The 14271-nt window shown below is 42.1% G+C and overlaps 1 protein-coding gene across 3 annotated transcripts in view; it reads right to left on the bottom strand.

Moving 5' to 3' along the window:
• LOC121917319 (disks large-associated protein 1-like) overlaps nucleotides 1-6965 on the bottom strand; it is a 412347-nt gene extending 405382 nt beyond the window's left edge. For all 3 annotated transcript variants that reach the window (XM_042443197.1, XM_042443195.1, XM_042443196.1), the window contains exon 1: nucleotides 6856-6965. The gene's annotated coding sequence lies outside the window, so the exon portion shown is untranslated. The remainder of the gene's footprint in view (nucleotides 1-6855) is intronic.
• Between the last annotated feature and the right edge of the window lie 7306 nt (nucleotides 6966-14271).

Genomic DNA, 14271 nt, shown 5'->3' with positions numbered 1-14271 from the left:
GAAAGAGCAGAAGAATACTAATTAGATGGTACACTTTAATGTGTAAAATACACAGTTTTGTAATGTTGAGGCAATGTTGGAGTAACCAAGAAGGCATGGACTTTTTGGGGGGAGGGAAACAGGGGGACTAAAGGAAAGTAAAAGGAATTCTACTGCTCACCAACCCTCTTGCTCTCAAGTGGGTTTGCTCCATTGCTTCTCATCCTTCCCTGGTCTGTTTGCCAGGGATTCAGAGTGAGATGGGCTTCGGAATGGGTTGCTAGTTTATGCAAGGAATGGGTTTGCAAAATGCTGAACCTCATACCCTTCAGTAGGACAAGAAGTGACTAATTTCTTTACCTGATTTATATGGCAAGGGAGACTATGTATTTATAACGACTTGGAAAGGCTACTCTATTTTATAGGCTCGTCCCCCTCTCTTTTTTCCTCACACACACAAGGGTTAAGTTTTTTCGACTACCAACTGCTGTTTTGATCAGCAAAGTGTGTATTGGGAGCGTTCATGATGTGTAAAGAGACACATAGTTGGCATCCAGCTATAGTAGACATATAGAGCCACTGACTTCATTATTGCTTTACTGCTTTGAAAACTTTCCATAGCTTTCTATCTTTAGCTAATTTTCCCTATTTCAAACCGGGTAGAAATTGCATTGTCCACTCTATCCTTTTATTAAAGATAAGCTATGATCAACAGTGCTGAAACTGAAGTTGCCATCATTATCTGTTCTCTCTACAGAATGGTATCTTAAGAGAAATTACTTATGATAACCTTTTACCTGGGTTTACTGCCAAGAAAAGCAGAAGATTACAATGCTTACAGTAACCTAAATGTAGTTAGGAATTCTGTATAAACATTTTCCACGACTTTATTAATCTTTAGATTAGTTAATAAAATGGAATGGCTGACAGAATCCTATACAGTAGAAGGGAATCCTATATAATATTTTGACTTTCAGTAGAGACAACTGCTGTTATATGCTTTCAAGCCTATCATGGGGTTTTCTTGGTAAGAATTGTTCAGCCTTTGCCCATCTCTGAGGCTGAGAGAATGTGACTTGGCCAAGGTCAGCCAATGAGTTTCCATAAGCAAGGATTGGAGCCCTGGTCTCCAGAGCTGTAGTCCAAAGCTCAAGCCACTACTCACACTGTTGTTATTATTATTATTATTATTATTATTATTATTATTAACCTTTATTTATGAAGCACTGTAAATTTACACAGCGCTGTACATGCAATCTTTTTAGTTAGACGGTTCCCTGCCCTCAGTATTAAAAGCAGTATCTCAACATACTGCTTTTAATATCACAGGAAGTTGCTTTTGGAAAGGATTATATGCTTATTAAAGTTTTTTTAATTAGTTGAAGAGGGAAATAATAATGAAAGGCTTTATTGTTACTGACATCGTCAGGCTGCCTATTCAAATTCATATGAAATTTGAATATTATAGTTCAACTGTGGAAGCCATTTTCCTGTATTACAGCAGCTGGTTTTGACATTGCCAGTGTATGAAGTTGCATAGAATTAACACTCTACAATTACTCCATGAATATCTACATATATTTTGTATCTGCAGTGAATTCATCGTCATCCTCACCACTCTTTTAAACAAACTTTTTGCAAACTTATAGTTTACAACTATATGGTTTATGCTTATCTTATATTTAGTAGGCCAGAAAAAACACGTTAAGGAACAAATACAACTTCTGTGATTTTCTATCAAATTTCAGTTGTCGTTAAATTTAAAATGATTATGAGGCATAACATATTCCAGCCTTTTCAGTAGAAGGACATTTTGTCTGCTTTATTTACTCAAAGTCTGTTTTCAAAATGACTAAGGAGAACAGTGAAGGACTAGAAAAAATGAGCGAAGGGAACTCTGAGAAAGTTGGCATGTTATTTGCTACTTTTTGAACTGCTTTGACTGAGATTTGATAAATCTATGTGTAGAACTGGCCATGGTTACATACATTTTAACAGCAGCATGCTGGCGTATTTTACAAGAACACAGACTGAGTCCAGCTCTCATCAACCCTCATTAACATCTGTGCACTTTGATAAATATGCTTTCACAATATTAGACAGCTATTCCTGAAGATCCCCCGAGTATCTACTTGAATGTCAAATACATCGGACTGTTTGGAGCTTTTGTTAAAAGTTTAGCAACAACAACCAAAAAAGAAAAATAACATGCAGCGAGTATGATGACAGCCAGTATGGCTTAGTGGTTTGGTTGTTGGACTCTAGAAACCAGGGTTTGATTCACCGCTTGTCCATGAAGCTCACTGTGTGACCTTGGCCAAGTCACACATTCTCAGCCGCAAAGGATGGCAATGGTAAACCTCCTCTAAAGAAACTTGCCAAGAATACCCTGTGAGAGGGTCACCATAAGTTAGAAACAACGAAGGTACACAACAAACAGCAACAAAGAGTATTAGGCTCATAAAGCTATGGCCTGAATTAAAATGTATTCTCACGAATAAGCAATACTGTACTTACTCTACCTAAATACAGCGAAAAATGCTTTGTTTGAAAAGAACAGTATGATGTGCTATTTGTCTGTGGCCTTTCCTGAACTCTGCTACTAAAACATAATTGCATAAGCAGCCTTGATACGTGTGGTATATTCCTCCTAATGCCACCAGTGATTTATTTAAATATGTTTACTTGGAAACAAAATATGGCCTCGTTTTCAGTCTACTTCTATTGAAATCTGCACATTTTACATTCTAATCACATCCTTCCAAAAATAAACCAGGTGCCAGTTGGATGTGTGCTGTCAATCTCAAGTAAAAGAACTGCCAGTGATTGCCTGAGAGGGCACATTATCCTCATGTTTGGCCGACTAGACACTATTTCTGATTAGAGATTTAAAGCACTCTGAAACTACCACCTGCATTCTCAAAACCAAGAAAGAGAGTAAAATTTATTAACGCATAGCAGTTCAATACACACCAACATATATGTATGCATGCTTTCTGATCTCCCAATTTATCCATTATTCAAAGTTTTACCACTGCCAAACCATCCCCATGAAGAAGTGCATGATGCATCTTATATATCTCACACAGTTCTATATCTGCCTCCACCTCATTTGTTTAGAGTACTCCCCACCCCTTAGGTGATAACTTAATTCCAGGTTTAACAATACAAAAGATGCCAAACACTATTTTGTTGTAGAGAAGACACTTGCCAGATTTTTTAAAAATGCATTAACCTACATAGGCTTGATCCTATCTAGTTTCATACAACTCAAGAACTTTATTAGTTGCCTGGCTGAGAAGTAACACTGTTTGCTATCAATATCACTGTTGGCTTTCATCGTTTGTTGTTCCCAAGATGTTGTAACCTGCCTTGATCTCATGGAAAGGCGGGCTATAAAGAAACGATATTATTATTATTATTAATAGTTCTGTATCTGTGGACACCAAGAGAAGGAAAGAGAACTACATCCTGTCCAGCCTTTTCACTCATTTTTATTCAAATGTGAGATTGCCCCTTTCTTGAAGGGTTTAAATAAAATACAGGGAAAAGCAGAACAGAGCAGAAAGGCAAGTCTCCCTTGAATGCAGCCTTCATTCCCTCCCTGACTTTTTGCCTCGAAAGGCTTCTCCAGCAGCTGCACAGCCCTGAAATAAAAGTCCAGTTTATTAGAGACCCCTCCTTTGCCCTGCTTTGAGGGGGGTCACTGTTTTGATTCCAGGCTCCCCATTAATGCCAGTCATTTAACCCAGGAGGGACCTTGTCAGGATTTCTTCCCCAATTCCCAAGTGGTCCACATGCCAAAGGAGGACCCATGCGTGTGCACACATACCCACACAGAGATATCCCATAGTTGTATTTGTTGTTGTTGTGTGCTTTCGTGCTGACTTAGAGCCACCCTATCATGCGGTTTTCTTGGCAAGTTTCTTCAGAGGCCAACCGCTGAGAAAATGTGACTTGTCCAAGGTCACCCGGTGGGTTTATATGGCCAAGTTGGGATGGGATTCAAACCCTGGTCTCTAGGGATCTTGTAGCCCCTTTGAGACTAACTGAAAGAAAGAAATTGGCAGCATGAGCTTTCAGTTAGGATGTTATCAAACAAAGGAAATTGGAAGTATAACCCAATGGCAATCCGAATGCAATCATGGGGTTTAACGTTATTGCATGAGAGGTGATCACACGCAATTTCAGGCAATGGGAAGTCAGTTTGAACGCTATTTGCATTCACATAAATTTGCTGAACTAGCGAATTCAAGTGAATGAGTTCTGGCCCCACTTTCTTTTCATTCAAAATTAAGAGAAATTCATCCCATGTGATATACTCCTTAGTTTCAAAGGGGCTACAAGATTTCTCCACATACTGATTCTACAAAGTAATATAACTATATCATTGAATCCTTCCTGGTCTCCATAGTCCAGTGCTCAAGTCACTACGCCATACTGACTTCCACAGTGGGCACACTATTATACCATAGTGGGCATGCCACTATTACCCAGAATTATTATTACAAAACAAGGCAACACAAACCCTACTGTTGGCAAACCCACTGAAAGAAACCCCAGCCCCGTCCTAATGCCCTCTTTGAATGCCTTCAGTGTCCAGAAGCCCCAGAAGAGCTGCTAATGAGATCTGAGGGAGTTGGAGGAGCATCCACACTGCAGAAGTAACTTGGTTTGACACCACTTTAACTGCCATGGCTCCATGCTGTCAATTTCTTTCTTTCAAATCTCAAAGTGATTTATTTAAATATGTAAACTTGGAAACAAAATATGGCCTAGTTCTCAGTCTATCTCTGTGGCTCTGGTGCCACAACAAACTACCATTCCCAGAATTCCATAGCATGGAGCCATGGCAGTTCAAGCAATATCAAATCGGGTTATTTTTGCAGCCCTTTTGATCTTTAAATGCCCCCAAGGAACCAGAAAACAAAGCCAGGCTCCATGAGGGGAAGGAAAGGTCCAAAACACACTGCAGAAATCATTCACTTTGAGGCCGCTTTAACTGCCTCGGCTTAGTGCTAGGGAATTCTGGAAACTGTAGTTTTGTGAGGCGTTGAGCCTTCTCATGTCAGAGAGCTCTGGTGTCCAAATAGACTACAATCCCCAGGATTTCCCTAGCATTGAGCCAGGGCAGTTAAAGCGATCTCAAACCTGGTTATTTCTGCAGTGTGTGTTTTGGACCAATGACATTGAGGACCACACTTTTTAAAATATGAAGAAATCCCCCTCTTTTCCCCTTCTCTTTTCTCCATGAGGGCCAAGTATGAGGAGGCAACCAGCTGCTGCCTTTGGAAGGATGTCCTGGGGAAGGAAAGAAAGAAAGAAAGAGAGAGAGAGAGAGAGAGAAAGGCGGAGGAGGGAAAGAAGGAAGCACATCCCTGAATCTTTCCCTCAGTAAAAAGAAAAAAGAGACCCTCCAGCAATTAATGCGAGGCAAAAGCATGGCCGAGTTGAAACCCATGAGGGGCAGGTGTGTGTGTGTGTGTGTGTGTGTGTTGTCTGAGGTAAAGAGAGGGAGATTCTCTGCATCCACACTGATGAGATAATCCGGTTTGGCACCGCTTTAACTCTTCTCTGGCTCAAGGCTATGGAATTCTGAGAGTTGGAGTTTGTTGTGTGTGAGAATGTGTGTGAGAGGGGGAACAGAGGTCCTCACAAGAGCAAGAGGAGGACCAGGCACCTCCAATGGGAGGACTTTTCCAGGAAACCATGGTCTCATATAAAAAGGCTTAAAACGCTTCTCAGTGCTCCTCAGCCTTGCTCAAAAATGGAGGACATGCTTCCAGGGCTGAAGGCTGGCGTGGAGGACGCGTCCGGGAAATGGAGGATGCGCCCTGGAGGAAGAAGAAGGGGAAAGCGACTGGAGCTAAAGAGTACCAAGGATGGAGGTGTGAGGTGTGTTGAGGGGGAAACCCCTTCTCTCACTGCAACAAGGGAGGACAAGCAAGGAAAAAAGGGAGGACCTGAAGCTCAAAAGCTCCAAGCCTTCCTAGAAAGGTCAATCCGTGCTGCCGAGCCCGGATCAAAATGGAGGACCTTTGGGGGACCACACAACCGCACCAATAGGCATGGCGCCATGGCACAGGAATGGAGGACGGTCCCTGGAAAAGGAGGACCCGAGTCTGCCCCCCTGAACTCCTAAGAAATGTTTTTCTCTCTTTTCTGCTCCAAATGGAAGAGCTTTTAGGGATGCCTCCTAGACAGAAGGCGGGAATGGAGGCCGGGTCTTGGAAAAGGAGGACGCAAGTCTGGCCATGCCTAAAACAGAGGATTCCTCCTGAAAGAGAAGGCGAGAATGGAGGACAGGCCCTGGGAAAGTCAGGTTCCCCCTGAAGCGCCAAAGAAATGTCAAGCCATGCTTCTCTCAAAATGGTGGAGTTTCTAGGGATGCCCACTGGACAGAAGGCGGGGATGGAGGACAGGCCTTGGGAAAGGAGGACGCAAGTCCGGTCGTGCCTTAAAACGGAGGACTCCCCCTGAAAGAGAAGGCGGCTATGGAGGACAGACTCTTGGAAAAGGAGGACCCGAGTCTGGTCCCCCTGAGCTCCAAAGAAATATGCCTCTCTCAGGCCTGCTCAAAATGGAGGAGTTTTTAGGGATTCTTTCTGGGCAGAAGGCGGGAATGGAGGACAGGCCCTGGAAAAGGAGGACGCCTGCTCCTCTTTCCCTCCTCTTGGGCCGATCCAGCAGCTGACAACAAACACCGCAGCGGTGCGGTTGAAGGCAAGGCGAAAGGGATGGCAAGGCAGCCCCTGGCTCTGGGGATGGAAAGGGCCTCCTCCCCTGCTCCCCCGGGGGCCCCTGCCCACCAGATCCCCCCGTCTCCCTCTAGCTCCCTTCCCTGGACCCACTTCCCCCATCCTCCCCTTTCCTTACCCGAGCCAAGGCGAGCCAGGAGCCCAAGTCCAAACGCCAGGGAAGGAGGGAGGCTGCAAGAAGAGGAAGAAGAAGAGGAGGAGGAGGAGGAGGAGAAAGCAGCAGCAACAGCAGCATCAGCATCAGAGGCAGCTAATCCCTGTGTCTCTGTGTTGTGTGTGTGTGTTGTGTGTGTGAGAGAGGAGCTACGGCGTCCCCAGCAGCGTGCAGTGTGTGTGTGCAGTGTGTATTGTGTGTGTGCGTCTTCTGGAGTGGCAGCAGAGCCTTCTGGTCCAGGCGCTGCAATGGCTGGGAATGAGAGAAGGAAAAAGGAGGAGGAGGAGGAGGACGGAGGTGGAGGAGGAGGAGGAAGGGGCCACGTGGTCTGCATCCACACTGCAGCCATAATCCGTTTTGACACCGCATTGTGGAAGTCTGTGGGAAGTGGGGGTTTCTTGTGGCGCCGGAGGGAGGAGAGGGCACCGCCTGTTCCAGAGAAATAGAGGGCCTGGTGACCAAAGAAAAGCTCCCAACACTCCTATGCATGCAAAGCTATGCCTGTAGGATCAGTATCTGAGAGATCTTGTAGCACCTGAAAGAAAGAAGTTGGCAGCATGAGCTTCCCTAGACTTCAGTCTACTACCTCAGAAGTTCATGCTGCCAATTTCTTTCAGTCAGTCTCAAAGGTGCTACAAAATCTCTCTCTATTATTATTATTAATATTATTATTATAATATCCAAATGCATCTGAGGAAGTAGACTGAAGACTCTGAAAGCTCATGCTGCCAATTTCTTTCTTTCACTCTGATGAATGTCAATTCCTGCTTCTTAGGCTCAAAAGGGAGGACATTGTGGAATCCTTCCTGGTTGAAATGTAGTAGGACAGGTCCTGGAAAAAGAGGAGGACCAAGTCTGGCCACCCTGGGGTTGCCTTCGTGACGTTTCCTGTTCATGGCAACCCTAAAGGCAAACCTACCATAGGGTTTTCTTGGCAAGATTTTTCTTCAGAGGGAGGGTTACACAATCCAGAAAACACGCAGGGGTAGCTGTGTGGGCTTTAGTGGCCTTGGTGGGTTTTTGTTTGAATCTTCAGAGGGGGGGGTTACATTGACCAACCTCTGAGGCTGAGAGGGTGTGACTCGCCCCAGGTCACCCAGTGGGTTTCACCATGGACCCCTGAGCTGGGAATCGAACTCACTATGCCACTTCTGTTGTTGTTGTTGTTGTTGTTGTTGTTGTTGTTGTTGTTGTGTGCTCTGCTCTGGGCCCACAACAAACTACACTTCCCAGAATTGCATAGCATTGAGTCATGAGTGTCAAAACGGTTTATTTCTTCAGTGTAGATGTAGGTAACAGTTGAGAAGGAAGGACTTACCCCCCTGAGGGACAGTGAAGCTGTGTGAGAAGATTTCTTCCCATCAAGACCAGCTAGGATCTCCTTTCTGGGGGTTTTCCTCTAAGGAACCGGGCAGCATTGGTTATAGATAAGGCTAATGCAACTGCAACAGGACACAGAGGACCTGTAGTTCTCACCAGGGAGTGGAAATTGTTTTTGGAAGAAACAAAAAGAGAAACTCATTTAAAAATCTGTGTGCACCCTTCATGGCATACTTGGTGTGCATTTACTTCAAAGATTAAATTCAATTTATTTAGCAAAATTTGTATGTGTTGTGTGCTCTCAAGTCATTTATGGCAAACCTAAACCAAACCTATCATGTGGTTTTCTTGGCAAGATTTATTCAGAAGAGGTTTGCCATTGCCTTCCCCTGAGGCTGAGAGCATATGATTTTCATAAGGTCACTTAGTAGCTTTCCATGCCTGAGTGGGGGGAACTGAATCCTGGTCTCCAGAGTCGTCCAATGCTCAAGCCACTAGACCACATTGGCTCTCTTAGCAAAATTTAATTCTATGGACTTTATCACACCTGAGGAATTTCTCTTAATTTTGAATGAAAAGAAAGTGGGGCCAGAACACATTCACGTGAATTCGCTAGTTCAGCAAATTTATGTGAATGTGAATTGCTTTCAAACTGGTTTCCCATTGCCCGAAAATAGCATACCATTGCCCAAATATGTGTGTGGTAGTCTATCACGCAGTAACGTGAAACCCCATGATTGCATTCAGATTGCCATTGGATTATACTTCCAATTTCACTTGTCTGATAAACTCCTTAATAAACATTCCCAGGGCCATTACTTCTGTACACTTGTGTTTGTGTTGACTTAAAGCACCCCATGAATTTCATAGGATTTTCCAAGGCAAGCAATACTCAGTTTTGTTTTATTTTAATTAATCAATTAATTAATAGGCAGTTCCTTCCTTTGAAATATAGTTTGCAGCACCTGGTTTTCATTGGTGGTCTTTATTTTTATTTATTTATTATGGTATTTATACCCCGCTCTTCAGCCTGTCATCCAAGTACTAACCAGGGCTGACCCTGCTTAGCTTCCAAGATCAGGCAGGATCTGGTGCCTTTAGAGTATTTAGGCTCATTTACTTGGACGTAAATTTCACTGTAATGAGGGAGGCCTTATTTCTTCCAAATATATATAGCATTGGATTATCTGGCAATTATGCTTATGCTCAGGAACTTGGAATCAAGTCCTGTTCAATTCAAGACTTGCTTTCAAGTGTGCCTTTTCATCTCGAATAGAAAAATGATTCATTCATGAATTGTCCAGGCTGCTACAGAATGTCACAGACTGCATCCAAACCTGATTCTTTTTAATGTAATCTGCTTCCTGTTGCTCATATTCACACATGTGCGTGCGCGCGCACACACACACACACACACACACAGGAACACAAGCTACAAATATCACCCTGCATTCTGTCCACATTTGCACTTTCATTTCCTGGTCTTCTCCTGCAATATGATCTGCTTCAATAAAAAAGAGGCTAACACCCAGTTATAGAAACCAGACTAGGTAGCATATGAAGAATCATTGACTGTATCTCCTGGCATGATTTTATCACTGCTAAAAACTATAGTGTGGTATGTGAGTTAATTTGGGTTGGGGATTCGACACTGTCAAAGGTAATTCACTCCACCTATCCAGGGAGAATAATCCTATCCTATAGGGAGAATAACTATTGTCCCTCCAACATGAATTCTACCCACTCGCCAATGAAATTTTCCTATACATCCATCTTTCTTTCCAGTTGCATTTTCTCTGACTTTGGTTTTGAGTGAGCAGAAAACAAATAAACAATCAAAACTCTTGAATGCCAGCCACAAATGCTGGTGAAACATCAGGAATAAACTCTTCTAGAACATGGCCACACAGCCCGAAAAAACCCACAAAATACTACAAAAGTCTTGAATTGTTATTCATTTATTGTAATTGTAATTCCTTATTGTAATTCCTTAGTCCTTGCACCTATTTTCCTGAAACTTGCAGGTTTCTTATTTAGTGACACCTCTCTGGCATACACCATTTTCATATAAATTACATCTTCCAAGAAAAGATGGACTTGGGGGCTTTCTCTGATGGCCATCTTTGATAGATTGCCAGCAAAAGGTGGACAAAAGAGGAAGCCCCACAAATTTGAACACATTTTCACATAAAATAGTATACCTACCATGTAATTTTCAAGGGCACTTAACTGGGGAAACATATATCTGCAAATTTCATAACAATTTGCCATGAAAGAAAAGCAATCAACTCACCCTACAGGGGCCAATGTGTACTTTTGTTTCACCAGCACTACCACCCCCATTGTATCACGTGCTATTTTAGCCAGTTTGTAGAACTGGAAGTGAGGTGGCATCACTTTGGTCCATCTGTAAGCAGCTGCATGGTCAATGGGGAATGACCCCTGCCCCCTTTTCAGCTGTCCACCTTGGGGAATACAGAGACCTGGTAGCACAGTGGTTAAATGCCTGTACTGCAGCCACTCATTCACAGACCACAAGGTTGTGAGTTCAATACTGTTCGCAAACATCCTGTGGGTCGTCTGTGGATGGCAAGCCCCTGAAGAATGAATGGCACGTTGCACCATGCATGGGAGTGCACCCCCATTAAAACAAATGGGACTTGAGCCCACACAGTTTTTGCCATGCACAGGGGGGTCCAGAAGGGCTCAGGCTCGACTCAGGGTTGCATCCTTCCGAGGTTGTTAAAATTAGTATCCAGCTTGTTGGGGGCAATTAGCTTACACATTAGAAAGTGCTTAAGTGCACTGATACATAGTATAGAAATGTACTTGCTATTGCCATATACAGAGGCAGAGAAATGTTAATATCCAGGATTTTCCAAGCCAGCACCCAGGGTTACAACATCTCAGATTCCAGAGACCCAATAAAAACTTATTTAACATTTCTGCTTCTGGAAAAGAGAAATACCAAAGAGTATTGAACCATGGAATAGCTTTTCAATATATTATTTGAGCTTCCGTTCTTCAAAACTCTATAATTAGATGATGGAAATGCCATATTCAAAACTACATCCTCTTGATTCTACATCCTCTAGAGTTGGATTCATTCATGGTGGAGGAAGCATACTTCATTACAGACATCTCCTAAATCTGTCTATCAGTTTTGCTCTGGATTTGTAGACATTTGAAGTGAGTGGGGTATATTAATTTCCAAGTGACTCTCCTTCTCATGACTGGTGTGTCATTTGAAGTTATGTGGGACAAAGCACATCCTAAGCCCACATGTGAATTCACTCATCACAAATTAGCATATCATCTAAGATCCTATGCTAACTTTTTTTTAAAAAAACCCTAGTGCTCTTTCAGATAACTATTTTCACATCTTTGACAGACACCCTCACTGGTGTAAGTTGATTATCATCTTTCTTTTACAAAGTGTAACTGTCTCCCAAGTTCCTGTTAAATGATGTCCTCAGCACTGTTCCAGCTGTGAACTTTTACTTAATCCATATTATAATAATGAACATCGCTTACTCCACATGTATTAGGCAAGGAACTGTAACTCACAGAAAAATACTGTTCTTACAAAAAACCTTTCTTCTCAAATATGGTATTTATCTCCTCAGCATTTTTTCCTGATTCTGCTAAGAAATGTTATCAGCACTTTCCCTTTTTTTTAAAAAAAAAATGTAAAGCTGCATATCACAAAAATCTTGCACCTATTTGTCTGAAATGTAAGCATAGTTTCCTTATAAAGGACTATTATTGCTCAGGAGATCCATCTATTTGTGAGAAACAGAAGAATGGGTGAGTATTTCTGTTTGTTTATTTCCAATGATTTTGAAATAAAGATTTGAATCAGGATGCAAATTGAATAGGGTGGCCTCCAAATTGGTCAAAACTGAATCAAGTTGTTGTCTGAATCACTGAATCAGTGAATAATATTTTGTGTTATTGCAAGCCCTAAAATGAGAGAGAAAGAGAGGGAGAGAGAAGGAGAAGAAGAAGAAGGGGGGATTTGTGTTCTAAATGTGTGTTAACAACCATATTTTGTAAGAGAGAACAGATCTCATCTAAAATTAGCATAATAAGTGAGAAAACAGAAAATTGTTTTTGACATTTGGAAATAGTAGTGGATTCTGTATGTGGATGTCCTTAAGAAAAGAAAGGATGCAATTTTTCCATCAATTTTTCTCTGTAAAATGCAACATGAAGGTTGGGTATCCTCTTTTGTTTAAATGGTCTTATACATAACTATACAGTGCAATTACAGTCTGCCCTCCCTCATATCCATGGATTGTACATCCATGAATTCAACCATCCATGGTTTGAAAATGTATATTTTTAAAAATTCCAAAAAGCAAACCTTGATTTTGCCATATAAGGAACACCATTTTACTACCCCTTTGTATAGAATGGGACTTGAGCATCCACAGCTTTTGATATCCATGGGGAGTCCTGGAACCAAACCCCCGAGAATACTAAGGGCCCACTGTACTGGGAAAGGAAAACTACCTGAATTTTATAACAACTTTTTTTTGCAAATTCCTATTAATCAAGAATATATTATGACACCTAACATTATAGTACTAGTCCTTTGGCTTAGTGTCACTGTATTTTGGTTTCTTCATTGCCATGAATCCGAACTAGATCTGACATTGCTTTATAGAATCATAGAATCATAGAATCGTAGAGCTGGAAGAGACCACTAGGGCCATCCAGTCCAACCCCCTGCCATGCAGGAAATCCAAATCAAAGCATTCCTGACAGATGGCCATCCAGCCTCTGTTTAAAGACCTCCAAGGAAGGAGACTCTATCACCCTCCGAGGGAGTGCATTCCACTGTCGAACAGCCCTTACTGTCAGGAAGTTCCTCCTAATGTTCAGGTGGAATCTCTTTTCCTGTAGCTTGCATCCATTGTTCCGGGTCCTTTCTCTGGAGCAGCAGAAAACAAGCTTGCTCCTTCTTCAACATGACATCCTTTCAAATATTTAAACAGGGCTATCATATCACCTCTTAACCTTCTTTTCTCCAGGCTAAACATCCCCAGCTCCCTAAGTCGTTCCTCATAGGGCATGGTTTCCAGACCCTTCACCATTTTTGTCGCCCTCCTTTGGACACGCTCCAGTTTCTCAATGTCCTTTCTGAATTGTGGTGCCCAGAACTGGACACAATATTCTAGGTGGGGCCTGACCAGAGCAGAATACAGTGGCACTATTACTTCTCTTGATCTAGACACTATACTTCTATTGATGCAGCCTAAAATAGCATTGGCCTTTTTAGCTGCCGCATCACACTGTTCACTCATGTTCAACTTGTAGTCTACTTGGACTCCTAGATCCCTTTCACACGTAGTTTCATTCAGCCAGGTGTCCCCCATCCTATATCTGTGCATTTTATTTTTCCGCCCTAAGTGCCATACCTTACATTTCTCCGTGTTGAATTTCATTTTGTTAGCTTTGGCCCAGCTTTCTAGACTATTCAGGTCATTTTGAATCTTGATCCTGTCCTCTGGGGTATTAGCTATTCCCCCTAATTTATGACTTTCCTCATTTGAAAAGCTCCATTGAGTCTGACCTTGGTATTTTCCCACTTATGTATGTGTTCTATAACAGCATGTTTTAGAGATAAGTAAATCTGTCAGATTTATTTTCTCCTGCTTTTTAAAAATTTCATTTTCCATTCAATTTATGATGAAAAATGTAATTTTAAGTAATTAAAAAAACATACTTTGCTAAATTATTAATCATTTGCTGGGAACAAAATCAATAGATTCAGATTTAGGGTGGTGTTGTCTTGTTTCATTGTTCTTAGTTGGGTTGTTTTATTCATTTTGAATGAAAAAAGTAAGGCTGTATTTCATTTAACATTGTTGTTGTTGTGTGCCTTCAAGTTGTTTACAACCTATGGTGACCCTAATGCAACTCTATTATGCAGCTTTCTTGGCAAGTTTCTTCGAAGAATGTATCTGCCATCCTCTGACGCTGAGAATGTGTGACTTGCCCAAGGTCACCCAGTGGGTTTCATAGCCGAGCTGGGATTCAAACCCTGGTCTCCAG

Source organism: Sceloporus undulatus, unplaced genomic scaffold (genome assembly GCF_019175285.1).
Source record: "Sceloporus undulatus isolate JIND9_A2432 ecotype Alabama unplaced genomic scaffold, SceUnd_v1.1 scaffold_15, whole genome shotgun sequence".
Classification (NCBI taxonomy): domain Eukaryota; kingdom Metazoa; phylum Chordata; class Lepidosauria; order Squamata; family Phrynosomatidae; genus Sceloporus; species Sceloporus undulatus.
Note: the sequence above shows the minus strand (reverse complement) of the source record. Positions and strands in the feature narration are given on the sequence as shown.